At 46.1% G+C, this 27,604-nt stretch overlaps 1 long non-coding RNA gene across 1 annotated transcript in view; it reads left to right on the top strand.

Annotated features, from left to right (window-relative positions):
- The first annotated feature begins 484 nt into the window (after positions 1-484).
- The window catches only part of LOC144464397 (uncharacterized), an 88,239-nt gene continuing 61,119 nt past the window's right edge, over positions 485-27,604 (top strand). The window contains exons 1-2 of the long non-coding RNA XR_013492109.1: positions 485-662; positions 23,107-23,300. This is a non-coding gene — a long non-coding RNA (uncharacterized LOC144464397). The remainder of the gene's footprint in view (positions 663-23,106; positions 23,301-27,604) is intronic.

Here is a 27,604-nt window from a genome sequence, read left to right as displayed (position 1 = left end):
GTGCTAGCAGGTGTTAGCAGGTTCTAGCAGGTATTAGCAGGTGTTAGCAGGTGCTAGCAGGTGTTAGCAGGTGCTAGCAGGTGTTAGCGGGTTCTAGCAGGTGTTAGCAGGTGCTAGCAGGTGCTAGCAGGTGTTAGCGGGTTCTAGCAGGTGTTAGCAGGTGCTAGCAGGTGTTAGCAGGTGTTAGCAGACTAACAGAACCTTCAACGTGTTCATTGTGAACACATTAGCATGCACACAGCTGTTAGAGTGCCTGTCGACTCTTTTTCATGTCTAAGACCAACAGACCTTGAATACACTGCCTTCATCTGTCAAAGCTTCGACTTCTGACCTCAATCAAATGACACATTCATGTTCTCACTGTTTTGTTTCTGCTCATGTGCGTCAGTATGTTATTTACAGTCAGAACATGTTTTGTTTTGTCTCTGTGAAATCTAACAGGAAGTGATGGACGGAGGCATAACTCCAGAAGAACAATCAGCAGACACGTCAAGCAGCGCTCTGTGAAGAAAGAGGACGATGAATCCGCAGCGAACGTCCGCTGAGAGAAGTAATCAAAGACCTCCGGCTCACCTCGACGCGCCGCTATCGCTCACACACTTTCAGCTGCCGTTTTGTTCTTCATTCATGTCGGCCTTCCTTCCCAGCCGTTTGAGTGACAGGTGAGATTAAGCACCCTTTGAACTCTATCTGGTTATTGCAGGAGCAGTCTAAATTGAAGCAGTGTTATTTCATGCCGCCTTGCTGAGTCAACGGGAAAGTGGGAGCAGGGGGTGGCACTTCTCTGAATGAATAAAGAGCTTTTCAGAGGGAAAGGTGTTGAGCCAGATCTCAAATACATTACAGAACAATAATGAGAATTGTAAAGGCAAGAGGGGGAAAAATTAGATTAGAAATGTTTGGAACAGCAGCTCCGAGTTTGCTTAATCTCTCCGAGAGAAAAAATGTGACCTGGAAAATAATTTTAATAAGACAAACATTGATAGAATGGTTTCTCAGTCCGAAGCAGAAGAGAATAGACGAGCGCTTGAGAAAGAAAAGACACCATAATGCACCTATTAATCCTGAATCTGAACAGAAGACTGAGCACGTTCATAGATCTTCATATCAGCAGACCTGCACTGACCTTTTGTTAATGCAGTGGCCTGTAAAGTTGATCACAGTAAGATTTAACTCTCATATGACAGTCTGTAATTAGAGACGACTGTGAGTTTGTACAACAGTCGGGTGGTTTAAATTCAGTGGAGATAACAAACGATACTGACAGTACTCAGCAGCAGTGTTTTATCTCAGTGAATACAGATGCAGCTGTCACAGAAATCACGTCATGCTCTCTGCATCAGGCTTTTTCTGGACCAGATTTACATTTTGTTCCATTTTTTGTAATTAAAAGGAGGTACAGTACGAATTCTCTGGCACTGTGGACTCATGTGTTTCTATAACAGTTACTCAATAATCTGTAACAGAAAAACATCAGTAGAGATCAGGGCTGCACAGTTAATCCAATTTTAATCATGACTTTGGCTTCCTACAGTTAACTAAACGTGATCAACTGTGATGTTGGTGTTTAAAATGGATGCTGACAGAAAACTCAGCTATATAATGAGATTAAGTGTTTCCCTTACAGCAGCCTTCATTTTTGAAGAGCTGTCATCGTGACACGTGCTCCCTGCAGAAAAAGTGAAAAAGTTCCCTAAATGTTGTGACTGCAGACGGACGAAAAGAAACTCATCTGTTGTTTGGAAGTATTTTGGATTTAGGAGAGAACTAATCACATTCAGAGAGTGATGAGACTTGTGTCTGCGCCGCAAAGCAACATCAGCTCACCTGTTAAACCACCTGAAATCACCACAACATGCAGAACGATGAACACATGAAGGCCGAGAACTATAATGTCACTAACGTTACTGTTACCGTTAGCGTTAGTCCCCGTCTTTGTCCAGCATCAACTGAGACAGTAAATGTTAGCTGTTAGCAGTTAGCAGCTAGTTAACGTTAGCAGTTAGCAGCAGGTGGAGCTAACAGCTGAAGGAGGTCACATTAAGTCACATTATGAGTAATGGTTGAAGGTAAGTTATAATGTTCTCATGATGTGTTTAGTGTGATCCTGTAAAATGTAGCTTTGGTGATAAATTCAGCTGTTTGAAGGACAAATGTGTCGATGTTTTCACAGCAGTATAAAATAGATATTAAAGAGGGAATTACATCATTACATTACAAGTAAAAAGGGCTCATGGAGCAGGTTTTTTATGTTTTCATTTGTAAGGTAATGTTAAAGGTTGTTTTATTAATGTGTCTGAATGAATTTGTGCTCTTTAAAGGTCACATAGTGAAGGACTTTAAAACATTTGTGTAGTTGTTTTATAACGATTTCTTTGTTTCCCAGGAACAAAAAGGGAAATAAAAATAAAATAAAATCGGTATTAAAATAAAAACAACAAAAATCACTAAACAACAACGAAAACAGCAAAAACATTTCAGAATCAGTGCATCATTACAAAAACCATTTTCTGTGCCAGCTATCCATGACGTCATGATTATACAAGTATAATGTATTATTACTATTATTATTATTAGATAAAATCCTAAACAGTGAAATGGACACGGAGGAGCAGAGGACAGTGGTGACAGTTGTTCTCAGCAGCATGTGGTGAGGAGGTATTTTTCTAAAGTTCAGAGTGGAGGATTGTGGGAGAATAGATGCAGAGTGACAGCTGGCTTCACATGCTGTCGGCTCACAGACAGAACTCATCAGTCAGGACTAACAGAGCAACATCTGTATTAGTTTGTTCATTTACATTTCAGCAGTCGTCTGTCGTCACAGGATTCTGTCAGCGGACCTGCGAGACAAACACACGCACACTTATTGTGTTGATTTCTACTGAAGTCAGAGGCTGTTCGCAGGTTTTAGCCAGAATGACTTCATATGTGATAAAAACTGAAGTGTTGTCTGAGCACATCTGAAGGCAGAAATGTTTCTGAAGGACCTCACTCAAAGACGAGAGGTGAAAATCCTGCCGGCATACGAAGACACGAGACGTGATGGATCGTAACACACTGAAGACAGTTTGTCCTCAAAGGTATTAACGGTGTTGATAGTAAACATGACAACTGATGGGAGTTATTGTGTGATGAATGAAAAAGAGATGTCACCTGTGTGAAGTGGACACAGAGTTGTTGGATTGTCTGTTTCATGAAGTGTGTGTATGGGGCCTGTTCAGACCTCTTTAGATGAGCAAACAAGCACTCGATATTACCTTCCTGGCTATTGTCCACTTCCAGTCTGTTCTCATTCTGAATTCGTTGAATTCAAATGTTTTGTCACCTTTTGTACTGTCATGCTATGCCACCACTTGGCCATAGAGCGCCACCAGTCGGCCATAGAGCGCCTGCAACAGCGGTAACACACATCAAGTTGAAAGAGCAGCGTGAAAGTGAAGAGCGCTGACTCTGCAGCAAAATCTGGAGACCAAAATGTCTCAGAAGTCCACTGCTCAACACCCTGACTGACAAAACAACAACAACAACAACAACAACAACAACAAATACTTATGCTTGAAGCGCTCTCAGTCAGCTGAGTGGTCCCAGACTAATGAATCCAATCTCCAGCTTTCATGGAACAAATGAAAATTTAATTAAAACTAGTCGACGAGTCTTAAAAAGGAAAACACAATTTATTATTAAGTATTTGAACCATTGTCCCAAAACAACCATGTTGGATTTTAAATGCTGCTGAAGTACAAGACACTTTGTGCCGTGCCGTATGAATGTGAACATGACGGCGAAACAGTCAAAAGTTAACCGCTAAATAACATCTGAAATAAATAAAGTGCGTCTGAAATGTGGGGCACATTGACCCCTGCAGATTATCTGACGGAAATGATGCACTTCACTTTAAAGTTAACAAATAATATAACATCTCAAAAAAGATTCATTGCTGCTGAATTCATTTTCTAGATCAAACCGCGCTGGTTAATGAGAGGACGTCTCTCCAGTTTAAAACTCCAGTCTACTGGAGCATTACGGCGAGGAGGGGAACTGCTGTCTGACCGCTCTGTAGCACCCACTAGTGGCAGGCGGCTGCATGACAGTTAAGCTGCCTTGTACATGAGTGAAACACTGATTGTTTAACTGACTAATATTTCTGGTGCCGACTAGCGAGGGGCCGGGCAATTAATCGATTAGACGTCTAATTACGTGCATCCGTAGTCATCATCTGACGCTGTGAGGAGCAGCTGTCGTATGAAGAGTGAGACAGAGGAGGGCAGGAGGAAGGGACGGAGGGACAGAGGGACGGTGGTGGGTCAAACAAACACAGGACTTTTAGCCAGGAGACAGCTGTCTGTGTCCTGTGTGAACCCAAAACTACATTGAATTAGTTATTGAAAGAGCAAAGCGTAACGTCAAGTTAAGGCGGTGACAAACCCAAACCACGGTCTTTTCTCTAAACCTAACCACATACTTCTGTTGCCTGAACCTCAGGAAGTAAACCTGAAAACAAAGTAAACCTATGATTGAAGTTTATTTTGAAAAGTGACTGAATGTAGCCCTGAGCGTCCAGAACTGATGCTGGAGGGAACCTGGACTTTATATTCTGATGTGTCGCTCCACTGACGGAGTGTTTGAGGAGTCGTGAGTGAGACTGTGTTGATTGACGTGTGAGACTCACCTGCAGCAGAGTCAGTCGTCTGTCAGCCTGCTGACTGATCCTTCTGGACACAACTGGAGCTTCACTTTGTTGTTTAAAGACAAATCACTGGTCACTTTTTCTCTGATGGATTAAAGAATGATTGTGATTGGTCGACCGGTCACATGTCTGAGCCGGGTGCTCGGAGCGAAGCATTGATCATCTACACTCAGTGTAACACTCGTCTCCTGCCGTCGCTCACAGCAGACACACTTCGATCTGAAGCTTTTTCCTCTTGGCTGCTTTTCAAATGTCACTTCCTGCTCCAGCAGAAAAATTACAGGTGTGTGTGAAACAAATATGACCTCAAATCCTCAACCTGACATTTCATATCGTAAAACTACAGGAAAGGATTTACGACTTTTTGTTTTACTCTTTTATCATATTAAAAAAGCAAATGGATACCTTTCACTCACCTGCACCTTCACAGCTAAATTAGGTTCAAGTGGGGGAGACGACCACGCCCACTTAGAGGACCGGAGGTGTGTCCTGTTTTGTACCATTGGTGCAGCTTGTCACATGTTATCACCTGTGATAGAGTATCTGTGTTTATATTAAAGGCTGCAACATGTTTTTCTTTAATTATTATTTATTTATAAACATGACGGTGAAACTGATCAGCTGACTGTGATATCAGATTATAGAATAATAGATATTTTATATTCTGAATTCTCTTGTTTGTAAATTAAAACATAGACAAGCTGTGTCTTTATTCCATGTTGAAGGAAATCTGCAGGTGAAAGTGATGTTTTAATATCTGGTTCATATTTACCTGCTCCCCATCTGTCTGCCACAGCTCAGTGATATCTGTGGTTGCTGCAGTGTAGCATGTAGAAGATGGCCTTATTATGTTGATGTTCAGTCCTGTGTAGCATTAATAAGGAGTCAGCTGTTCTCCATGTGAACAGCAGGCAGATCAGAGGAGCAGCTTCTTCTCAGCATCTGAGCGAGTACCTGTGAAACAAAGCATTCCTCCTCATCCGTACAGTGGAGTCGAGCCTGCAGAGCTGGAGTCATACAGGCACAACGGAGACATATGTTTCTGTCAGACTGTGTTAGGTTTGATTCTCCTGGAACGCAGATGCCATTAGAAGTAGATGTCACAACATTCCTGGATGAATCGGTTCGGGCTGCAACAATCTGCTGACTTCCATCCATCACTGGCCGCAGCATAGATCCACTGTACGCCTCACTTAATTTCTGCAGGCGTTTAGTTGGAGGTCTTGATTTTACCTTTTCTCACATGCTTGACTTCTCCTTTTAACGCTGCTCTTAAGTCGTACCAGCCTTTTTGTAAATCATTCATCTTTGTGTCGTTCTGAGTGCAGGATGAAAAGTGGTACTTTAAAGGAGCACCTTAACAGAGGAGGTGCACGCTGGGAACTAATCTGACATGACTGCTGTTGTAAATGGAGAGTGGACTCGCTACGAGCTTCTTGTCTCTGCACGGCTAACAAGATTTACTGTGCATCCAATTACAGTCCCTGGATCCAGTGTTAGCCAGAGCAGCTCAGTCTGAGAACACAGGTGTGTTTCCATCAGGAGCGTCCAACGGGTTCAAGAGACTCTGCAGTCCGTCAGCATCTTTGAGCCCGTCCTTACTCAGCGCTGAGGCAGACTCATGCTGTGCAGCTAAGCATGGTTCAAACCCTCTGAACTTTATGGAGATCCTGATACACCACATGTTCAGCTGAACTACAGAGAGCTGGGTTTAATGTATAGATTACTGTGATGTCACCTGTTGGTTTGTGGACTCCCGTTTTGAAGCCTTGACATTGGCTTTTACATGTGCGTGTACGTGGTGCACGACACCAGGGGGTAGCATGCTTGGGTCCTCGCCCCTGCCTGCCGCCTGCCACACAATGCATCCGGAGAACATGTTTATTTCTACATGTTAACATGGAGGTCTGTGGGGCCTGACTCACTGTGGGAGCCAGCCTCCAGTGGACATTAGAGGAACTGCAGGTTTTGGCTTCATGTTTCAGCCCTGCAGGTTTGCTGCTCAGTGTAAACATCATGAAACTTGAACCTTGAACCTGCTCTGTGTTAAATAAAGAGGGAAAGCTGGGTGTTAAGGGGTTAACTCAGTTTGTAGTCAGTTAAAAATATTGTGTTTTTTGGTTGTAAAGGCAGAAGTGATGAAACCTGACAGCCTTCTGTCTCCTGTTGATCATTTCTAGGTAAATGAGCACAACAGAATGAACTGAATGTGTCTCTGCGGTCGGACTGATTCTGACTCAAACTGTCTCAGAGACTAAAACTGAGCCTTTGAACTCACAAAGTCTTTTTCCTGGTGAGTCTAAAGTCCACCAGAAGTAACACCAAGAAGCTGGTTGTGACTTCCTGGTTCATTAGTTTGGTGTCAGTCATAGATTGGCCTCTGGGGTTAGTGGGGGGGGGGGGGGGGTTACCTTGTACATGAATGTAGAAAATGAACACGCTGTCATGAGCGAACAGTGACACGGCTCACATTAACCACAGCACCATCTGCTCTGTCTAATTACTAACCTCACTGTCCCACGAAGAAACAACAGGAAACCTCAAACTAATGTTTTTATGTGTGACTCTCTGTTTTTATCCTGCCTTACTTAACCTGACAACTTTAGCAACCAATAATAATCAATATTAAACCAGTAATAATCAATATTAAACCAGTAATAATCAATATTTAACCAGTAATAATCAATATTAAACCAATAATAGAACTTGTGTGGAGCTGAGTGCATCACTGCAGACTGCAGCAGGTGAACGGATGATACAGTGGCTAATAAACTCTGCACATTTAAGACACGTCTCACATGTCATAGACACGCTGTGAAGGTGTGGTTCATCTGAGAGTCGACAAAATACAGAAATAAAAACTACTTCCCACCAAAATTAACCTGGATGAGCAGGTTTTTATAAATGCAGGAAAACCTGCTAAAACTAGTCAGAAGATAGATTTCAACTGCGAGCTGACAAGTGTTTTTTTATCCTGCTGTGTCACATTCAGTATCACCGTCCAGACAGAAATCAGGTTAATAAACAGCAGAAAGCAGCAGTGACAACATATTCTGCTGGTTCCTCTTTCTCACTCAGCCTCTCTGAAACTTGGTGCTGAAACATTGCGAGCAGTATCTGAGCGCTGTGTGGACGGAGACAGTCGGTGTTTTGTGGCAGCCTGTCGTTGCATCTTGCAGGTAAAGGGGCTGAAATGAATGTGTCCACCCAGGTGTTGTGTTTCCATCACTGCTGATCACAGCCGATAAAAACCTCTGCCTCCTGCAGAGACCCTGGGAGTGAGGGTTCCTTTGAGGGTTTGTTGCACACCAGAGGCCTCACGATGCAATGTTATCACAATACTTAAGTCATAAGTGTGACACTAAAAATGTTGCATTATGGGAGTATTGCCATAAAATAATATAAAGTATTACCTTTTCTTCATTTTGTCCCAAAAGGAAAACAATATCAGCATCTGTTGTATCTAATAAGATTAAAACTTTTCAGTCTGTCATCTCACTTCAGTGATTTTTATCGCAGCAAAATGTGACTAAAAAAGTCACTGATTTTATTGTTCTAGTCGGCCGCCAACATTTATATTGGTATTTGTAATATTAATGATTTATATGCTGTATCGATTTTTCCCTTCACTCTTAAATGTAGAGGAAGTTTTAAAGATCTGTTTTGAGTCATGTTTGTGTAAATGATGAGGTGGTTTGTGTGCGCTGTCCCTTGCAGTGTTTGGTACAGTATATTCTTACATCACAAGATGTCCCCAGGTTTTTCTAATCCAGTGCAGACTGGGCTGAGAACACTCACTCACACTCAGATAGTTGTCAAAATATCTGTCCAGTAGTCCAACTGTAGTCTGCGACACACACCTGTCTCAGTGAGGAGTAAAACTTTAATGCAGAATAACACACTGTGCACTGTAAAGATATCCTGATCTATGATCTTCTGCACTTATAATACGTGATGCCATTTTGCTGAACATGAAGCCAGTTTGCAGGCTCAGTCCTGTCCTCTGCTCAGGTTCAGTCCTGTTCTCCTCTGCTCAGGTTCAGTCCTGTCCTCTGCTCAGGTTCAGTCCTGTCCTCTGCTCAGACTCAGTCCTGTCCTCTGCTCAGACTCAGTCCTGTCCTCTGCTCAGGCTCAGTCCTGTTCTCTGCTCAGGTTCAGTCCTGTCCTCTGCTCAGGTTCAGTCCTGTCCTCTGCTCAGGTTCAGTCCTGCTCTCTGCTCAGGTTCAGTCCTGTCCTCTGCTCAGGTTCAGTCCTGTTCTCCTCTGCTCAGGTTCAGTCCTGTTCTCTGCTCAGGTTCAGTCCTGTCCTCTGCTCAGACTCAGTCCTGTTCTCTGCTCAGACTCAGTCCTGTTCTCTGCTCAGGTTCAGTCCTGTTCTCTGCTCAGGTTCAGTCCTGTTCTCCTCTGCTCAGACTCAGTCCTGTTCTCTGCTCAGACTCAGTCCTGTTCTCCTTTGCTCAGGCTCAGTCCTGTCCTCTGCTCAGGTTCAGTCCTGTTCTCTGCTCAGGTTCAGTCCTGTTCTCTGCTCAGGTTCAGTCCTGTTCTCTGCTCAGGCTCAGTCCTGTTCTCCTCTGCTCAGGCTCAGTCCTGTTCTCCTCTGCTCAGGCTCAGTCCTGTCCTCTGCTCAGGTTCAGTCCTGTTCTCTGCTCAGGTTCAGTCCTGTTCTCTGCTCAGGTTCAGTCCTGTTCTCTGCTCAGGCTCAGTCCTGTTCTCCTCTGCTCAGGCTCAGTCCTGTTCTCCTCTGCTCAGGCTCAGTCCTGTCCTCTGCTCAGGTTCAGTCCTGTTCTCTGCTCAGGTTCAGTCCTGTTCTCCTCTGCTCAGGCTCAGTCCTGTCCTCTGCTCAGGCTCAGTCCTGTTCTCTGCTCAGGTTCAGTCCTGTTCTCCTCTGCTCAGGTTCAGTCCTGTTCTCTGCTCAGGTTCAGTCCTGTTCTCTGCTCAGGTTCAGTCCTGTTCTCCTCTGCTCAGGTTCAGTCCTGTTCTCTGCTCAGGTTCAGTCCTGTTCTCCTCTGCTCAGGTTCAGTCCTGTTCTCTGCTCAGGTTCAGTCCTGTTCTCCTCTGCTCAGGTTCAGTCCTGTCCTCTGCTCAGACTCAGTCCTGTTCTCCTCTGCTCAGACTCAGTCCTGTCCTCTGCTCAGGCTCAGTCCTGTTCTCTGCTCAGGTTCAGTCCTGTTCTCTGCTCAGACTCAGTCCTGTTCTCCTCTGCTCAGACTCAGTCCTGTCCTCTGCTCAGGCTCAGTCCTGTTCTCTGCTCAGGTTCAGTCCTGTTCTCCTCTGCTCAGGTTCAGTCCTGTTCTCTGCTCAGGTTCAGTCCTGTTCTCCTCTGCTCAGGTTCAGTCCTGTTCTCTGCTCAGGTTCAGTCCTGTTCTCCTCTGCTCAGGTTCAGTCCTGTTCTCTGCTCAGGTTCAGTCCTGTTCTCCTCTGCTCAGGTTCAGTCCTGTCCTCTGCTCAGACTCAGTCCTGTCCTCTGCTCAGACTCAGTCCTGTTCTCTGCTCAGGTTCAGTCCTGTTCTCTGCTCAGGTTCAGTCCTGTCCTCTGCTCAGGTTCAGTCCTGTCCTCTGCTCAGGTTCAGTCCTGTTCTCCTCTGCTCAGACTCAGTCCTGTTCTCTGCTCAGACTCAGTCCTGTTCTCCTCTGCTCAGGTTCAGTCCTGTCCTCTGCTCAGGTTCAGTCCTGTCCTCTGCTCAGGTTCAGTCCTGTTCTCCTCTGCTCAGACTCAGTCCTGTTCTCTGCTCAGACTCAGTCCTGTTCTCCTCTGCTCAGGTTCAGTCCTGTCCTCTGCTCAGGTTCAGTCCTGTTCTCCTCTGCTCAGGTTCAGTCCTGTCCTCTGCTGAGGTTCAGTCCTGTCCTCTGCTGAGGTTCAGTCCTGTTCTCTGCTCAGGTTCAGTCCTGTTCTCCTCTGCTCAGGTTCAGTCCTGTTCTCCTCTGCTCAGGTTCAGTCCTGTTCTCTGCTCAGGTTCAGTCCTGTTCTCCTCTGCTCAGGTTCAGTCCTGTTCTCTGCTCAGGTTCAGTCCTGTTCTCCTCTGCTCAGACTCAGTCCTGTTCTCCTCTGCTCAGACTCAGTCCTGTTCTCTGCTCAGGTTCAGTCCTGTTCTCTGCTCAGGTTCAGTCCTGTTCTCCTCTGCTCAGACTCAGTCCTGTTCTCTGCTCAGACTCAGTCCTGTCCTCTGCTCAGACTCAGTCCTGTTCTCTGCTCAGACTCAGTCCTGTTCTCCTCTGCTCAGGTTCAGTCCTGTTCTCTGCTCAGACTCAGTCCTGTCCTCTGCTCAGACTCAGTCCTGTCCTCTGCTCAGACTCAGTCCTGTTCTCTGCTCAGACTCAGTCCTGTTCTCCTCTGCTCAGGTTCAGTCCTGTTCTCTGCTCAGGTTCAGTCCTGTTCTCCTCTGCTCAGACTCAGTCCTGTCCTCTGCTCAGACTCAGTCCTGTCCTCTGCTCAGGTTCAGTCCTGTTCTCCTCTGCTCAGGTTCAGTCCTGTCCTCTGCTCAGGTTCAGTCCTGTTCTCTGCTCAGGTTCAGTCCTGTTCTCTGCTCAGGTTCAGTCCTGTTCCCTGCTCAGATTCAGTCCTGTTCTCCTCTGCTCAGACTCAGTCCTGTTCTCTGCTCAGGTTCAGTCCTATTCTCTGCTGAGGTTCAGTTCTGTTCTCTGCTCAGGTTCAGTCCTGTTCTCCTCTGCTCAGACTCAGTCCTGTTCTCTGCTGAGGTTCAGTCCTGTTCTCCTCTGCTCAGACTCAGTCCTGTTCTCTGCTCAGACTCAGTCCTGTTCTCTGCTCAGGTTCAGTCCTGTTCTCTGCTCAGGTTCAGTCCTGTCCTCTGCTCAGGTTCAGTCCTGTTCTCTGCTCAGGTTCAGTCCTGTCCTCTGCTCAGACTCAGTCCTGTTCTCTGCTCAGGTTCAGTCCTGTTCTCTGCTCAGGTTCAGTCCTGTTCTCTGCTCAGACTCAGTCCTGTTCTCTGCTCAGGTTCAGTCCTGTGAGCAGGTCGGAGCTAACATTTGTTTCTCTGCTCCCACAGCAGAGTAAAGTCTGGCAGTCTGGTTTCTGGCAGCCGACTGTCCTGCTCTGGCACAGAGCTGTGAGACGGGTCTCTAATGTGAGACTATATTGAACATTGCATTCCAGCAGGGACGTCCAGAGGTCAGCGAGGTTTTTAAATTCAATGAATGTGGCTCCACTTTTTCTGTCAGAATTGAATCAGGCCCCAGCAGCTTACTTTTACCTTAATTTGATGCTGAGTGCAGAGACGGCTACTTCAACCTCCAGCTAAAAAAAAAAAAAAAAAGAGTAGCTGAGTGCACTCGGTTGATTGTGTCTGAAGCTGTTTGGGTCGGCGGCCCCTCCGTGATCCATAAACCGGCTACTTGAAAGGAAACATCAGAGAAATTACAAGGACGACTGGTGTATCCACACCAGTGGAACTTTTTAATGTGGAAGTGCAGAGACGTTTTTATAGGTCAGTGTCAGACAAATTACCACATCAGTTTCATCCTGCAGCACGACTCTGTCTCTTCCCACCAATAAATACAGAAAAGTGGAGTTTACAGAAGAGAGGAATTATTTCCCCGTCAAACGTCCGCTTGTGTTAATTCACTCAAGCACATAAAAGAGCTGTAAAGGCAGAGAAGCAAACAATGACTTCATGAAAATCTCTTCTGAAGACGTGACACGTTGTTCCTGCGATCGCGGCCTTTACATCTGACAGCTCGTTCAGAGAGGAGGACTTGGACTCGTTTTCATCTGTGGAGCTGCTGTTAGTTTCCCCACGGGAAGATGTCCGACCTTGAGTGGAAAAAATACTTGTAAGAGATGTAAATGAGGGAAGCAGCATTGTATACTCTCATCTTTGGGGACTGTGTGGAGGCGTAAAGCCTCAGGTGTTTGTTGTCCTCTTTAAGGATTACAGAGGAGAGTTTGGATAGGTGCATAATCCTTTCAAGTGTCTATCTGCTCGGACCAGCGGCGAGAATTAACAGTCTGCCGGCTGCTGTCTCCTGTCCCTCATCCTGGACACTGTGACTAATTCACACTAGTCTCTGTCCAGGAGAGCGTGCCCGCCTCTGAACCACCACATTGTGACATTTTTCCCTGCCTTTCCTTTACGTCCTCGCCGTGTTCTGGGTCGCTCATGTAATAAACAGGAAGGCTGCAGCTGTGTGATCTCGACACTCGACCGCTGTGAGGCTCAGTGCTGTGGTTATTCATCTCTGGAGCCGTGCAGCTTGTCTCTCAGGGACTGGAGGACAGAGGGGAGACCTCCAGGGAGCGTGCCTGGTTATTACCTCTGTGTTTGACTGTGCTGAGGTCAGTGACCGCCACTCGGCTGTGGGCGGACACAAGCCGACTGTTTCTGTTTGCTTTTAATATGAATCTGATTGGATCTGTGTTTGTTTTCATCACGATACTGTCGTGTGATTCTGCTGCGTTTACTGTATGTGATCAGTGATGTGCAGCCAGAGGTCACCGGGGTCACGTTAGGCTTCTGCAGTATTGATGTCCAGTTCAACCAGTGCTGACCAGTGCTGACCAGTGCTGGAGGAAGTGTCCAGCTTCTTTATTCAAGCCAGAGTAATCGATTACAAGTCAAAATTTGACACATTATCAGGGAAATGTATGGACTCGCTTACTGTTAGTAAACAGTGTGATGTTTGTTGGTGGGCGGGGCTTAGCTGGAGGCAAAACAGTTCTCCTCAGACATTAGCTAGCGCTAGCTAACAAGTTGTGTTGTCTTGTTTTAGATGATGGAGGAAGATGATGTGAGTGGTGCGTTCAGAAACACTCATTGTGAGTGTGGGAGCGCACTCTGACACAAACTGGAGCGTTGATAAATTGGGAGCGCTGTCTGAATGTAGCGTTGGGTTATCCAGAGCAGCGCACTCTCAGAGTGGCAGAGCGCACTCTGGACACTCTGTCTGTGGAGACGGAGCAGCAGAGCGCCGAGCGGAGTGAATGTGTGATTAACTTAACCGTTGGTTCATTCATGTAGAAATATAACGCTGCGTTTCTTCCACCAACAGGGCTCTCATTTTAGTGTAGAGCGTCAGACTGAATTTACCAACGCACCATGTCAGGTCACTCACTCTCCGGGACCGCCAGTGTTACTTGAATAAGTAAACACTGACCAACGGGACCAGACTGGCCGACCCGTATGCTCTCACTCAGTGGATGGATGATGTCACAGGAAGCCAATCTGACAAAGGAGGACCACACTTGTTTGTTTTGCTATGGAAGCTAACGTTAGCTAATGTGCTAAAAAGTTAGCGTTGCAGAGAAATCCAATCTTCCTCTTAATCCCTCCCCAGTTTCTGATGAGGTGGACATGATAACCCTTAATACACATAACCTTATTCATCCCTACAACAGGAAATACTTTTTCCCTAACCTGATATGAAGTGTGCGCTGCACATGTGAGCATTTTTGATGATGGCCTCCGTCCAGTCCTTTGGTCTTATCACATTTAACCATAGTTGTCTTTGTTTTTGTTGACGGGCAGTGGCGGCTGGTTTTGAGCCATGACTCCTTCTATTCTGGCTCCCAATAACACAACAAGACATACACATTTTTACACTCCTGTGGAGCCTACAGCCCTGTGGGGGAGAGGCAGCTGCACCTCCAGCTGATAACATGATGTCATTGTGATGTCGGCTCTAAGAGGATCTATTCAGGTAGCCGCGTCCTGATTGGTCGCCTCATGCAGATTTTAGTGGCCGAATGCGTTTTGGTGAGTTGAAGAGGGTGTGACCCAGAGTTCAGTAGTGGACTCTGCCTCTGCTAATGGAACTAGGGTTATAATATTGTAACCTCTGTTTCCTGTTTTCAGAATAAAAGCTCTGATCCACGCTGATGACGCAGCTTCAAACAGCTCTGCAGAAACAGTGGTGACTTGTGGTGAACATGGCGGAGCCTTGAGCAGCTACACAGACAGATAAAACCTGGAAATGAGTTAGCATGTTTGCACTTCCTGTTCCTTCGTCTTGAAGTCGTTGAGTTTTCGGTCAGATGTCTTAAATAAGGTCTGTGAATCGTGTTCCCATCCCAACTCGTCACATACCATTGTTCTGTCTGTGGACTTTCATGTCTACATGTGACATGCTATCGTCCTGTGTCTGTTGTTGACATTATCCACACATGGTATGGTAGGATCTGGAATAAGGTGGAGGGTGTAAACAAATCTGTGTAATCTGTATTTATAGTCTGAAACTTTAAAACTTCAGATCTACCATTTTTTTAATGCCTTTAGTGCTTTCTGGTTCCATTAAGGGATAATTTAAGGGGAAATGAGGATTGAGGAGGTGAAACACAGCTCACATGATGTTTCAGTGGAATATTGGCAGCCTGTCAGCGCTCTGTGTTTGAACACATTTATCTGAGTGTGTTTGAAAGAGAGACATCACCGAGGGACAGCCGCTAATTTATGATAATTGTGGACAGTGATTTTAATCCTGCCTGAATCTGTGAAAAAATCCTCAGAAAATGATCTGCCATATCCTGCTGATGACAGACGTCCCCTGACAACGCTAATCCTGTGCAAATCAAACCATTTCAGACGTTGTTTGTTTTCAGCGAGCAATTTATTTTTCTTGTTCCCCTGGAAACACGTTTTCAATCTCCTTCCTGTCATGGAAAATGGAGGGAAGTTTTTGGTGTGAAGCTCAAGGTTCGCTTTAGCCGAGCATGAAGTGACAGAATAACGTGAAATGTTAAAGTGATTGCAGGAACATTCACTGTGTGGTGTTAATGTGTTTGTGAGGATGCGGCGGCTGAGGGTCAGTCATGGATGACACAGACACCATCCTGCTAACAGCCTCTCTCATGCAGACGAGGCCACGCAGCACGTAAACGCCTGTCTGTGTGTTTATAATGATGATGATGCAGCAGCAGGTCCAAGACCAGCAGACAGCAGCAGTGACAGTCGCTCAGCGCAGCACCCTCCATTTGTCTGTCAGTGTCACCTCTGCCCCCCCCCCCTCGTCTGGCTTCAGAGCGGGTCACATTTCAACATGGCAGCCCCGGCAATCAGCACTTAATTGTGCCCTCCGTGCAGAGCGGGGGACGCTGGCACAGCTGCGACAGCCGCATCCTCCAATTAATTCCTCACCAGCAAATTATTAATTAAACCCAATTCTTCACTTTGCTGTGAAAGCAAATAAATGGCAAATCATTATGATGCTAATTACACGTTGCAGTGATGGTGAAACTGGTCATTAGTGCTCATATTTTATGTATGCGTGAAACTCTGTTCCTGAGACCTTGAAGCGGTGTTAACTACAGTGAGAGGAGGAGGACGGGGATGACTGGGACGACACGAGTTCACTCTGTGTGTGTGTGTGTGTGTGTGTGTGTGTGTGTTCATGCTGTTCTGTCTGTGTGATGACCAGTTAAAGGCCTCCACTGTGTGTCAGTCTTAATTCTGACAGCTGTTTTAGATTTACTTGTGGTCTTTGGACAAAATGTTTAATAGTATTATTCACATTCATTTTTATCCTTCGTGGTTTTAGTCGACAAAAATTCATGAAAATTTATTTGTCTCGTCAGTGAAATAAAACATAGATTTCATCTTAGTTTTTATTTTCAAGATTTATTTTTAGCTCCTCGTCATCATCTTGTTTTCGTCATGGATAAAAAGTAATTGAAATTTCTTTTTCACAGTTTCGTCAACAAAATGAACTCTGGTGTATTCACACCAACACTTGTTATCGGTGACAGAATCTGCAGAGATGAATGTTTCTGTTGGCTGTCTGTCTCTCTCTCACACACACACACACACACACACACTCAGTCAGAGAGGTAACGATATAAATTAGGGCTGGGCACTATGACAAAATTTTCATATCACGTCTTAAAAAAAAATCATATCGTTTTCACGGTATTTGACTGTATTTTTATTTTTGCTCGGGTTCGGCCCACTTGACATGCTGCTGTGTTGTGCTACGGCCTATTCAAGTGCTGGTATTTGTTATTTACGTGACAACGCCTGAATGCAACACAGGCGCCACTCCATTAGTGCCTGTGTGTATGTGTGTGTGTGTGTGTGTGCGCACGCGCATTGGGGCGAAACTCCGCCATGTGCGATACAGAGAGCAGAGGAGAATTGTAAACGTGCAACCATGTAGGGACAGAAATGACATGCCGTCATGTAAATGAGATAAATAACATAAAGCTCTTTAGTTTGCTTAATAAAAGCACAAGGTATAGACCTGTTCTATAGACCTGGATATGAAGCATCTGTCGTGCCAAATAATAAACGGTAGTTTCTAAAGAGTGAAGACGAAAAAAATAAATCAGTGGCGGTGCTGCTGGCTGCATACAGGGCAAGCACTGCTCTTTTTTAGTTCTTCTGGGTCATCGTGTACAGTTGCTTCGCTTTCAGGACTCTCTCCAGCAGCCATTCTCACCTCTAAACTCTTCTCTATGCTCTCACTCTCGCCGGCTCTGGCGTGCCTGTGGTGTGCAGTGGTGAAATGGGTCCCCGCTCAAACACTTTCCCGCCACGCATGTTCCAGACGTTGTTTTGGCTATTCACCGGTGTTACAGTGTATGAAAAATTCATATGATAACAAAAATAAATACTGGTTTTCGGTACGAACCGGTATACCGCCCAGCCTTAATATGAATAAACTGTAGCATCACACGTTGAGCAGTTATAAATAAGTTTAACAACAGAGTCGAGCCTTTTAATGAAACCTCTTCAAGTCTTAATAGGAGAATAAATGTCTCATTGAGATGGAAGAAGAGAGACCAACTGTCTTCATCACAATCTGGCTGTTAACTGTCAGTGTGCTTCTGACGGGCATATGTTGTGGTCACTTTATGTTGAAAGAGCTGTCAGAGGATCCATCTGTGTGTGTGTGTGTGTGTGTGTGTGCTGTATCCATCCTTGCGTGCGTGCCGGTCGCCATATGTGCATGCTTCATTTATGTGTTTGACAAGCGCTCCAAGGCCAGTGTTGACACTTGGATTAGAGACTGGGTGGAGGAAGGGAAGGGAGAGGAGTTGGACATGAAGACTGTGTGACCTTCCAAGGACGGGAGTGGAAACGGACGATAAGATGGAGGGTAGGGACAGAGCAGGGCGCTGTGGGCGGCTGGCGTCTGCCTGCTCTGCATGGTCAGGGATTTAAAGGCCTAAAGTGGGTGTAGGAAGACTGGCATTCAGGAGATTCTGGCCCTGAGCTGCCTGGCTTCCATCTCCTCTGCTGGGTTTTATCTATTTTTAGTGGACTGCTGCATGAATCTCCTTTCCCTCATTTTCCCCAGCGTTGCCATTGATTTTCCTCCCCCTGCTTTACTTACCCATCCAGTCTCAGTGGCACGTCCTGGGAAAAATTTAAAGGCTACTTTGTCCCGATGTACACAGGCGCAGCCATGTTTCACATATCAGATGTTAATATCGCAGATGAATTTCTCCGAGGAGACTCTTAATCTGATTTTTCTTTGTTGCTCACCTCTGCTCGCAGTGCCGGCTGTCCTCGGAGGGTACAGGATACAAAGCCCCGAGCAAAGCTCCTAGTAACCATTCATTTCCTGCTGACAGATGACACAGAGTGATGCATCGCCTGTAGCTTTACTTGATTTATCAAAAATACACAAAGAGCACAACAGACGCTGAAAGAAGACGGAGAAAAGGCCATTTGAAATCTGCTGAATGGGTTGCTTTGAGTGCTATTTGCATAATTGGTTGTTTGCTTCAAAATGATGAATAAACCAAAATACACGCATGAAAAGCAGCAAAGTTTAGAGTGGAAGCTCTGTCCACTGCCAGCCGAGCAGACGGCATCACGTGCACGTCTCTGCTGCTCTGCTAATGAGATTGAGATTGCAGCGTGTCAGTTTGAAGCATGATCCAAATGACAGGAATCCGATTGTATTATTCGGTGCCAGCCGAGGAAATACAATCACATCTGAACACAAACGTTGCAATAAACTTAACCTGGATCGTAAACACGGCCTGGCGAGAACCGATCATCTATCAGGACTGAATAATACATGAAGTTAATCCACGCTTCGGCTTTTTAATAATAAAAACTGCAGGGAGTGATGGGAGATTCAGCGTCCTCTCTGTGAGGATCTGATGACACAGTTTGTCTTCGTGCTGCCTGTTAGCTCAGCGCCGCATCAGTTCAGGTGAAACACGGAGACGTTTTTATGTTTCTCCTGGTCTGTGTGCGTCCACACAGGCAGCCTGATGCTGTTCCTGCTGACGGAGGACAGACTCCATGTTCAGCTTTAAGTGCCAGTTAATATTTCAGAGCATGAAGAACAGCTTCTGTTTGTCTCTGCTGGCAGCAGGCGCTCTGCAGCACGGATCATCAGCTCGCTTTACTCAGGGGCCACTTTTTAACAAAGTGACAGGAGGTCAGGGGCCAATCAGCTTGAGGCTGTCAGGCAGTACCTTTAAGGTACTGATGATTTCAGACGATACCTTCAATCTGTCAGCTGTGATTGGTTGGTCCTCGTCACATGACGTGCGGTGCACGCTGTTGCGTTCCAGAAGCTGAACAAGTTTCTTTCAGGGAGCGGCACTCGGGCGTTTGAGCACAGCTGCCGCACATCTACATTGAAAACAATGAATCTGAGGGCGCAAAAAATGTTACGTGTGTACGAGTCCTTACGAGGCCAGAGAGAACATGTTCAAGCTTCAAATGATAAATTGTCCAAGCTTGTAGAAATCTTTGGTCATTTCAGTCGTTTCTGTCGTCTAGCTGCAGTTTGACGTTATTTACATGGCGCCGTCTAGTTTTCACCTCCAACCTTCACTGAAGCACCTGCCCGCCATCAGCATCAGGACCGTCAAGACAGCAGCCGCTTTGCTTTTCTGAGGAAACGCACTCACAGTCAGGAGGTTGTCGGGGACGATGCTGTGCGGTGGATTGAAAGCAGCTTAATGTTTATAAAAGTACAAAATACAGAATGTGAATTAATTTATTTTCACAGTGAATCAGGAATGGTTGGGGGGACCACAGGGCTCTGTATCAGGGCCAGATTTGGCCCGCGGGCCTTCAGTTGAATGCCAGTGCTTCACACCTTCTCTTACCAATCAGGCTCCTTTGATGATGAGGAGTGTGGCTGCACCAATCAGACTCCTCAGCATTGATTTCTCCTCTGTGATAATCAGTCAGATTCACAGACAAACTGAATTAGGTGATTGATTACTTCAGGATGAGTTTGCCCAAACCGCGGCCTCGAGCACCGGCTCTTGACTTTGCTTGAAGCAGAGAAGGTGAAATGTGAAAATGCCGGTGCTGATTTCTGGAGCAGGGAATGAGCCGCTCTCAGGAGATGAGGACGTAGGAACAGACTTCACGCTGTGAGAAAATCTCTGGTTTTTTCCTGCGAACAATAGAGCCATCAGACGAAGAATCAAACCTCTCCTTTTCAACAATTTCCTGCAAAACCCAACAAGTGCAGCGACACAAAGAATAATCATCCACAGATGTTAGAGGGCAGCGGCGTGGACATCCATCAAGCTCATTGTCAGCCAGCTTCCCATCCCTCCAAAGAAACAAAACGCCCTCCAAACCAAATCAGAGACAATAGTTCTGCTCTCTCAGTGTCCCACTTTGGCCCGGGTCAATGCCGAGTTTCCCATCCTTTAGCCCCGACACAAAGTCTCCTTGTCCCCCAGCGAGGAAGATTGACACATCCAGCCCGGCCTCTTCCACCGCTCCCTGGTCCCTCGCCCACATGTGCTTTGTCTGGTCTGCCCTGCCTCATTGGAGCAGTCAGCTCCATTCAGGCAGGTTCACAGGGGGGCGTTTAGTCATGCACTGTCAGCTCTGCTGTAGTCCTGAGCGTCAGGGGTATCACACACACACACACACACGAACACACACAGTCTACCAACCTGATCCAGCCCTGACATGCATGGAACACACACACGGTCACACACTGAATCACATGTGAGGGCAGAGGAAGCATGTCAGAGCGACCGACTCAGGCAGGTCGCTCTGACACGGCGAGACTATTTCTGACAGAACGGCACATTACAGAGAGAGAGAGAGGAGCGACGACTGTTAGAGAGAAATACCTGACAGTGTGTCGCTGTGTTTGTGAGCAGAGCTGAGGAGGTGCTGAGGGAGTATCTTTAACTGTTGGAGCTCTGACGGCCCTCTGCATGTGATGATGTTTCAGTGGTTCACTCAGACGACATGTTGTTGGTAAGCTCCTCATGGTGCTGTTAATACTGACCGTCTCAAGATCCAACCACCACATCAGGCTCAGTAAACACTTGTGTCAGTGTGTGATATGGCCATAAAATTACATCAGGATATTTCAAGGTATTAATGATGTTTTTGACAATATGACAAACTAGTCAAAAATATGTTATCATAAATTCAAGAAGACAGAATTGAAACAAAACCAGTGATGTAGGTTTACAGTTTGCTTCAAATCTCCAGTAAAACTAAAGAAAAATGAAAAATTTCTCTAGTTTGTGAAAAAAAAAACAGTGACTCAGACTGAGATTCAGATTCTGTTACAATATTAATAGTTCAACTCATCCTCACTGTGACCTCGTCACATGTCCACGTTTGGTCATTAACATATGGCGTCCAAGGTACCCTGGGTGTGTTGGTTGTTGACGTTCTGGGACGCCGTGTCAACTTCAGCCTGTTACATGCATTGTCTGTTTTCAAAATACACTTCTGTTTTCACAGGAAATGTACAGTTTGCATACAGTCTCTTTCAAAATAAAAGCACTATGTCATTTTTTTTTTCCTTCAACAACACACACACACGTAGTTACATTTAACCAACACACACACGTGGTTACGTTTAGCCAACACACACACACACGTGGTTACGTTTAGCCATCACACACACGGTTACATTTATTCAACACACACACATGGTTACGTTTAGCCAACACACACACGTGGTTACGTTTAGCCAACACACACACACACGTGGTTACGTTTAGCCAACACACACACACACGGTTACATTTATTCAACACACACACATGGTTACGTTTAGCCAACACACACACGTGGTTACATTTAGTCAACACACACACGTGGTTACGTTTAGCCAACACACACACGTGGTTACGTTTAGTCAACACACGCATGTGGTTACGTTTAGCCAACACACACACGTGGTTACGTTTAGCCAACACACACACACGTGGTTACGTTTAGCCAACACACACACACACGTGGTTACGTTTAGCCAACACACACACGTGGTTACGTTTAGCCAACACACACACACGTGGTTACGTTTAGCCAACACACACACACGTGGTTACGTTTAGCCAACACACACACACACGTGGTTACGTTTAGTCAACACACACACGTGGTTACGTTTAGCCAACACACACGTGGTTACGTTTAGTCAACACACACACGTGGTTACGTTTAGCCAACACACACGTGGTTACGTTTAGTCAACACACACACGTGGTTACGTTTAGCCAACACACACGTGGTTACGTTTAGTCAACACACACACGTGGTTACGTTTAGCCAACACACACGTGGTTGGGTTTAGGACAAAAGAACAGCCACCATCTTCACTTTTGTTGTTGTTCCTCTGTGTTTCCTCCGTGACGCCACTGGTCCAGCCGGGTGTCATGCTGACGTCAAACGACAGCTTTTTTTCGTCCGTGTCTGACGCCAGAAGTCACTGACCAAGTGCCAGTATTTTTTGGACCAGGTTGATGAATCACCTCAGCCCTCCGTCACACTGACGACTTTATGGTCGATACTTGAGTTTGTTCAGCTGCTCGTATTGTTTACTTTTATTGCAGGTTACAGATTTGAGTCGTGGAGTGTTTCTCTGCTGTGGTGCTTCTGTTTTTATCCACTGGAATTTAAAAATGATTTCAGCACTTCTTCTTCTTCACTGTGTGTGTTTGCTGTTAGCACGTTAGCACACACGTGCGCACGTTACCAGTGCACAGAGTATGTAGTGACACAGAGTTAACCCTCTCATTGTGGATTCACACAGCATACAGTATTTGCATATGAAATGTAATCACAGGCTGAAGTTTTATTAAAGTAAGTGATGTAGAGGATGACAAAGACAGTAATCCCCTCTCAGCTCTGCTCACCCTGTCTCATAATGATAATGGGAAGAAGAATTAGTTTCAGCCTGACATTCACACACATGCACACTCATGTGCACGCAAACTCACGTGCACGCACATCCTCCGTCTTGCCAAATGTAAACTGTAACTAAAGTTAGAGACACAATCCGTGCACACATTCTCACAATTGAGGCAGATGCAACACACACACACACACACACACACACACACGCTGCTTGTACAGAGTGCACGTGTGTGTGACAGAGCGTTGGTGAGAAGTAATTTCCCCTCCTTGTCATTATTAGATTAGTGCTTGTATTATTTGGGAGAATAAATTGGTGGCGATTGAAATGAACGCCATCAGCCAGCCTCTAATACACATCTCCTCTGTCTCCTCTGCTCAGTGCTACTTCCTGATTATGAAATCCAGACGGAGGCTGCCAGAGGGAGAGCGCCACTGTCACTGCCACCGCCACCGCCACCACATCCACCACCAGCAGAAGTCACATGGCGTGTTCGCCTGAAGCTGAGCTGAGACAATCTGTGCCGGATGATTTGACCTCCACACTGACAGAAAGTGACGTGTAAATCCTAAATGGTGAGTAACTGAACTGAGTAGTGATGGTTCAAGTGACAGGAATTACACGCTGCGACCACAGAGTGACCTGACTTCCTGTTTGCTCTGTGGGAGGAAATCCGTTTATCGACTGTGGATCCAAACAGCAGATTGTCTAATTTGAGAGGAACTGTAACGAAGCAGCGACTTCTCAATCACCTGTATCGCATCATTTCAGGACTCGCCGCTCCATTAGCAGGTGATACAGCTCTGTGAAACGTGTGCGCTTCACTTAAATGCTTCCCCTCATTTTCCCCTTTGATTCCACGACTGCTGAAATAAGCCTGGCCGGCGCCGCCTGATGACTTTGGCTGTGAAGGGTAATTGATTGGCGGGGATTATCCCCTCCAAGTCACCTGCTGATGGAGCGCAGACCGTCAGAGGTGAAGCAATCTGCAACCAGAGAGCGTTCACCTCTCCTACAGCGTGACGCCGAGTCTCCGGGAGGATCACAGAGGCTCAACGTAAAATATAAAAAGTACGTTTTACTTTTATTTCCACGAGCAGCGTTAAACCGTCGACCTGAGCCTCCTTTCTCAAATTCTGCTGAAATCTCATAAAAACTAAAAAGCACTTCGGCTGCTCGCCGTCGCCGACCGATATAATAGTTACACAAGTTAAAAAAAGCTTTTCTGTTGGCTCCTCTTCTGTTCAGAAAATAATACAGCAAATGATTTTTGTTGAGCTGACGACTGTGAACTGACAGTCCAACACCTCAAACAGCAAATTGTGTTTCTGTCCACACCTGTTTAAAGTGCAGTCTGAGTTCATTTAAAACAACACTGAAATAATGCAGAAACATTTTCAGACTTGGTCGAGGTAAAAAAGACGGCAGACTGTAGGGCCGACACGAATGCTTCGAAGCTTCGATTGTCACCACGGTAACTGAATCAAATCAGTGTTCTGATGATTCTGGGTCGCTGGGTCATACAACCATAGGCTGGTGGGTGAGGTCATACAACCACAGGCTGGTGGGCGGAGTCATACAACCACAGGCTGGTGGGCGGGGTCATACAACCACAGGCTGGTGGGCAGAGTCATACAACCACAGGCTGGTGGGCGGAGTCATACAACCACAGGCTGGTGGGCGGGGCCATACAACCACAGGCTGGTGGGCGGGGTCATACAACCACAGGCTGGTGGGCGGAGTCATACAACCACAGGCTGGTGGGCGGGGCCATACAACCACAGGCTGGTGGGCGGAGTCATACAACCACAGGCTGGTGGGCGGAGTCATACAACCACAGGCTGGTGGGCGGGGTCATACAACCACAGGCTGGTGGGCAGAGTCATACAACCACAGGCTGGTGGGCGGGGCCATACAACCACAGGCTGGTGGGCGGGGCCATACAACCACAGGCTGGTGGGCGGGGTCATACAACCACAGGCTGGTGGGCGGGGCCATACAACCACAGGCTGGTGGGCGGGGTCATACAACCACAGGCTGGTGGGCGGGGCCATACAACCACAGGCTGGTGGGCGGGGTCATACAACCACAGGCTGGTGGGCGGGGGCATACAACCACAGGCTGGTGGGCGGGGGCATACAACCACGGGGCGGCAATTCTAGTTTCTAGCTGTGATGACACAGGTTACTGCGACCTGCACGCTGTCACATTATTTTAGGCTGCAAAGACTGAAAACATGGTTTAAAAACATGTCGTCTCTTCTCTCATCCTTGAACTCCGCCCCTGAAGTTTTGATAAAGCTTCTCATGGAAACTTTGATGTTGTGAAACTGGTTTTGGGGACATTCCTGGGAGACTGATAACAAACAACATGTGACAAAGCGCCGCTGACACAGCCTGAAGGAACATGTGATGTACATGAGGCTCATAACTTTAACTGTGACTCAGCGCTCTGATACTGAAGCAACATCTGATGAGTGTGGAGCGATCACGTGTCTGTAACTGTCACCGAATGAACACATGAAACAGAAACATCACGTTTTCACCAGTTTGAGGTTTGACTGCAGCTCTTTCAGTTTGTTCACACCAACAAATCTTAAACACACATCCTGTAAACTTCACCTGGAACACCTGTCCACGTCAGACCCTGAGAGATGATTTAGTACATGTACACGCCCGGTCTCCTCTGAAAGGAAACAGTCAGAATCACTGTCACTGAGTTATAGAAGTGTCACCACAGTGAACTGGTGTGATTCAGTCTGGTAACTACGACAACAGTATCTATGAGTTACTGTTGTGAGTATGTCAGCATGTGGTCACCCGTCTTTTCAGAGGTTACTCTGAGTGCACAGCTGATCGGTAACTGGTTTGTTTACATGATATAATGGATCCAGTGTGAACAGAGTCGGATGTAACGTGATACGGTGTGATAGCCTGACGCTCACCTGTTGTTAGGTAACGGTGTTGTGATGTCATCAGGCAGTGCACCAGAGCCAGTGAGAAGTTACAGCACTGACTATGGAGGCTGTTTTACATCGACGTGTTGTCTCAGTGTCGCCTCATGTCAGAGTCTTCACTGGAAAAAATATTCAGTCTCTTGGAAAAATAATAAATTAATCAAATAAAGAAACAAACAGAAAGAGTGGAAGGTGTGACCGTTAGCACAGTGATAGATCCACAGGCGCTGACAGTGTCGTGTCACTAACAACCTCAGACAGATCAATAATGGATAACAAGTCAGTTTTACTGGATCACAAATCAACAAAATAAATAAAACTCCAGATGATCCAACAGAGGAGGAAATCAAAGATGGCGTCGTACTTCATTTTACATGTTGCCATGGTGACACATCAGTGAGGAGTTGAAATAATGTCAGATTCAGGTGGATACACTGGTGTGTTGTGATTGGTTAGAATCACAAATCAGTCAGAGTGAAGATGGAGGAAGTTTAAAGAGTTTTGTCTGATATCAGTCAAAGGTTGAACGTCAGAAAGACGTCGCGACAAAGTTAAATTTGTAATTGACCTTTTGAACATTAGTTTCATTTTAACTTTCATAGAGAGTCTGAGTCACTCCACAGATGAGTGAGTGACTGTAGAGCACAAACCTCTCGTCTCTGTGTGTTAAATCCTTTGTCTCTGGAGGCTGTCCGTCAGCCGGCCCGGCAACATCATTAGAGAGCTACAACAACAACACTGTCCAGTTCAGTCTTCTGTCAGGACACACTGGAGACGCCTCCCCAGTTCATTCTGTCCTCCAGCTGCTCTGAAGTCCCCCCTCTGTCTCCGTCCCCGGCGCTCTGCAGAGGCCTGAGGGAAGCAGCTGGACTCTGCGGGTCGCTGCCGAGGCGAGGCGGCGAAAAACAGACAAATCAGAGAGGCCTAATTGTTTTTTAATGTTCTCGACTGCAGGGTGGGAGGACTCCATCAGAGTGTGTGTTTGTTTATGTCCGACCGGTGTGTGTGTGTGTGTGTGTGTGTGTGTGTGTGTGTTGTGATAGCAGAGTTATATTTAATTTAGATTTCTGTCTTTAGAGCTGAGCACAATTATTAGATCATTATCATCATTTCCTGGTCAGGAGGAATAAATGAAGGTCAAACTAACGTCACTCTGATTTTCTGTCAGACACATTAATGACTCAGAAACTCTTTCAGCAGATATTCATCACTTCATCTGTATGAACCACTTTAACCCTCTCACTGTAGATGAACTCTGATTCAAAGATCATTCAGCTTTAGATGAGATTGTGATGTCATGTATTTTTGAATTGAATAATAAGGTACCTGTTTCTCCCCTGATGGTTCATTAAAGCTGACTGTGACCTGTGCAGCTCTGATGGTGTCACAGAGGCTGTTGGTGTTTCCAAGTTGTGACTCGTTTAAATCATAATATTTTGAGAATAAAGCTTTTGTCCTACAGTCCACTGTGCACGACGTTACTGCTCTGCGCTCAAGCTTCCCCCTCAGACCACCTGACAGACACAGAGCTCTGTTTAGCTTTGGTATGGGTTTTGCACTGCTCTTCATCTGAGGTGGAAACTGAAAACAGATGGTACAGAGAGCGAGGAGAAACGATCGTACAGTCAGAGTCTGGCTGTGCTGCAAGTCGTCTCCAAGTTTGGTGACGTCACCGTGTTATCTGGGGCTCTGTCAGCGAGGGCTTGGTGGAGAATTCTTGTGGTGTGCACACACAGGTTGTAACGCAGTTGGTGAGACTCCCGCTGACAGAAACACATGTCGCCAGGTGTGTGTTGTGTAATGTGAACTAGGCTTAACACGTCTCAGTCAAAGGTAGAATGGGTTTCCATTTTGATGAATGTTAAAAGAAGTAGCGAAGGAGCCAGAAGCACCCAAGCGTGCAGCTCCAGTAGGCTACGGCTG

Source organism: Epinephelus lanceolatus, chromosome 10 (genome assembly GCF_041903045.1).
Source record: "Epinephelus lanceolatus isolate andai-2023 chromosome 10, ASM4190304v1, whole genome shotgun sequence".
Taxonomy (NCBI): Eukaryota; Metazoa; Chordata; class Actinopteri; order Perciformes; family Serranidae; genus Epinephelus; species Epinephelus lanceolatus.
The sequence above is the reverse complement of the archived record's forward strand: the minus strand, read 5'-3'. Positions and strand labels throughout refer to the sequence as shown.